A 3675-nucleotide genomic window follows, 5' to 3' on the forward strand; every position below is an offset into this window, starting at 1 on the left:
ATGTCGTCATGTTTTGGGTATGGATGTGGACGACGGTGTTGGTGATGCGCACGGCATGCTTAGCGCAGTTCTGAATCAATAGAAGACCATTGCTGTTTCAGTGAATGGCTCCATGCTTTCCAATGACATCTTCCCAGAGACGTTCTCAGAGACATCTCTTGCATTAAGGTCACATAGGATGATGAGCTTGCCAGATATGGGAACAGATATTATGACTGACTGGAGTTCTTCACACGATATGTTCTTCGCTTCACCCGCATTGGCCATGGTTGGAGCGTAGGTAATGACAATCATGACATGTTTCCTTCCATTTGATAGTGGAAGTTTCATTGTCTTAAGCCTGTCATTCGCACCCTTGGAAGTTCAGCTACCTTTCTAACAGACACTGACTTCACTCCAAAGCCTAATCAAAGCTTATGTCGCTTCTCACTTCCTCTTCTGCCCCAAAAGAAGGTGCAGTCAGAGCTCCTTGCACTAATTTCAACCTTTCCTGCAATATTGGTTTCATTCAATGATGCAACTTCGATATTGTATCTGGCTAGCTCTCTGCCAGTCAGGTCAGTTCTACTCTGAAGTCTGTCAGCATTACTTCTGTCAAAATGCGTCCTCACGTCCCATGCTCCGTGGGTGAGAGGAACGATCTTCATATTTTTCTTCCAAGTGATTCCACCAATGATGTAGGCTTCCCGCTAGCCGCGGAAATCTAGCTAGGAAAGGATGGAACAGGCAATTTTTAAGGCACCTTTACTAGTCCCTTCCTTATGCCATGTAGGTGAGCAGTGCCAATCCTTTAAAGGGCTGCTCAATCGATAAGGGTTCTGCCGAGCTCCACTGCTGATCCGTGTTAGTGTAGGACGACCATATGGCTTGAGCTGCCTGTGTGAAGATTTGCGGCTAAGGCTGTCTAATAATAATAAGAAGAAGAATAAGAATAATAATAATAATTTAGCATAATTATACTTTTTTATGCCAAATTCGCTTTTTCTTACGTATATATTTTTAAGGAAGACTGTGTTTGTTGGAGCTCTGCCGAAGAACCATGTAGCACTTCAATTGTTTCTTATTAGGTTTTTTCTTTAATGGATTTTAGAGCTATAACGTTGCTGAATCTGTTTATACATTCTTTTATTGTAATCAATAATATTATCCACAATAAAAGCAAATTTGTCTGGCACCCGTGCAATGTGAATATTACTCAATTTACAAGCAATACCTACAAGAGGAAATGATTCATTTCTCACGTCAAGTTTTGAGGCTCAGTATAATTTGTCCTATCAGATGAATTTGTCTCAACCATCTACAACTTTAGTCCCTTTAATTGATTACAAGTTTCATTGTACGCCTGTTGAAACATACATATTAGATCATGTCCTGCTTAAATTTGTCTTTCGAATATCCTTGAACACACGCTCAAGTCGTTTACAGATAATGTCCCTAATGTAGAATACAGTTCCAAGCTTATATACGACAATAACAACATATATGATAAGCAAACTGGTGCGGAAATGTACCTGACAAGAAGAAATATTCCTGTGATGAATAATAACCAATCCGGATCTTGATGACTTCGCCATTAGGTTCTCATGCGATCATTTGCTATTTCATTAAATACCATTGAATCCCAGAAACACCCTATCGAGAAATGGAAATATTCCTCATTTATTGCATGATTTTACTGAAATTATAAAATCCAGAAACAGGAGATGGACATAGAGAAAAAATAAAGCCATCGTAGCAAAGTTGAAATAATATCAAAACATAGAGAGTGTGCGTATCGTTCATTGCTGCCAAATGAGGTTTATCTCACAGGAAGAATTTAAGGCAAGATTCTTAAGACGCAGTTGAACCTGGCCGACATTTTACGAGTAAGGCTAAAATTATGAGCGAGCACGGGCAGATAATCAACCCACAACAAAGCCCTCCAGATGGCAACACAGAAGTCCCTCTCGAACTTATTAAGCTTGGAAAAACTGATAGCGCAATAATACACGCCATGGCTACCCAAGTAATGTTCAGTGCTCACCACTCATATTCCATGTAGTGATTAATTTCTCGAACCATGGTAAGCAAGACAGGAAAAAAGAACAGGTCGAATCTGGTGAATACGATGAGACATGACAAGTGCAAGAGATGTTACAAAATAAACAGGATGGTGAAATAGAAATTGTCTATTTGAATATTTTTGCAACTTGTTTTAAGAGAATAGAAACAATTAATAATGTGTTAAGATGCTGTCAGTGTCTATGAAACGTATTATTGTTTAGTTTCCATAATAGTTTTAGATGGGTAAATTTCAAACCGTTTGGAATTCACGCCATTGTAATTGTGTTTGCGTAATGGACATAATCGCCAAAATAATATGAAGGTACCTTTGATGGATATTACACAAATATTTATCATTGCAGCAAAGACAGATAGAAATTGGGAGGAGTGTATGCAAAAGTCAAACGCTACTGTGGAGACGATTGCCAACTTCCCGCAAAATGAACTTCCTGAGAAGCAGGAGCTGCTGACATATATATACAGCTATTTTAGTCCGACATCTGTAGAGACTGGCGATTTCACCAAGACAACAGGATATCAAGAGAAACACTGGATATGTGCCATGGAGAAGTATGCACCTAACGAACTGTATCGATCACTGTCTTGATTAGTTTGATCTTTATTAACTACCACCCTCTCACAATTAAGCGAAACACGTAGTTAAAAGCGAGCACTAACAAGCCTCATGTTTCTTACTGATGAAGAGTTATATATTTGTCATTACAATGTGTGTTAACAAAGTATTTGCTGCAATTTGAATTTTACGGCAACTCACTTCTTTTCCATTTTGCATTTGTATTAATATATTGCATCAAAATTTAATTTTAATTATAATACTGGCGTAGTTCAGATCATATAGTGCATGATGTCACAAGCTTTTTGCTACCTTTATGACTTGAAAGACTCATACTGAAATGTAGCTTCTCCGTCAACAACACTAGCAAGGGTAATACTATTTTCCACCATGAATACCTCTAATGGAACGCAGCCAAGCAGCTCAGTTACAATCGACGATATCTGGTGGCAGCCCAAAGAAAAAAGCAAGAATCTGTAGTTTCTATTTTGAGAGTGTATGAAAATCAGGGTCTTTTAAATTCATTCGCATTAATACGAACTAAATCTATGTAATGAAATCATATTTTGTTTAATATTTCAATGAGTATTTAGAGCATATAATAATTAGGTTATTAAATATTTGCTGAAACATTCATATAGACTCAGGATTTATAAAACCATGATCAACACAATTTTTCCAATTGAATTTCAGTACAAACTCAGTAACCTATATTCAACACTTTGATACGAGGATAGTACTTCACCATTAGAGCAAACAAACATATATTTTTTTCCTGTTATAAGTCCTAAATTCTGAATGTCATTTAATGTTTCAGATTGTTGAAGACACTGCCTGAAGGAAAATACCCATACGAGGCCGCCCTGTTATATTTTGAGATAACGATGCGTTATTTGGCCATGCATGAATCTTTCCAGAACAGAGAGTCTTTCAAGAGCAGATCATTGTCTGCAGCCAGAAAAGCCAAAGATCAAGAATTGCAGTTATATGGCACCGTGTTGTTCGTCCTAGTAGAATGGATGGCCAGCAGGATAGATATTGGCCCAGGTGAAAGCGAA

This window comes from Sinohyriopsis cumingii, unplaced genomic scaffold (genome assembly GCF_028554795.1).
Source record: "Sinohyriopsis cumingii isolate HCF-2022 unplaced genomic scaffold, ASM2855479v2 utg001348l, whole genome shotgun sequence".
NCBI lineage: Eukaryota > Metazoa > Mollusca > Bivalvia > Unionida > Unionidae > Sinohyriopsis > Sinohyriopsis cumingii.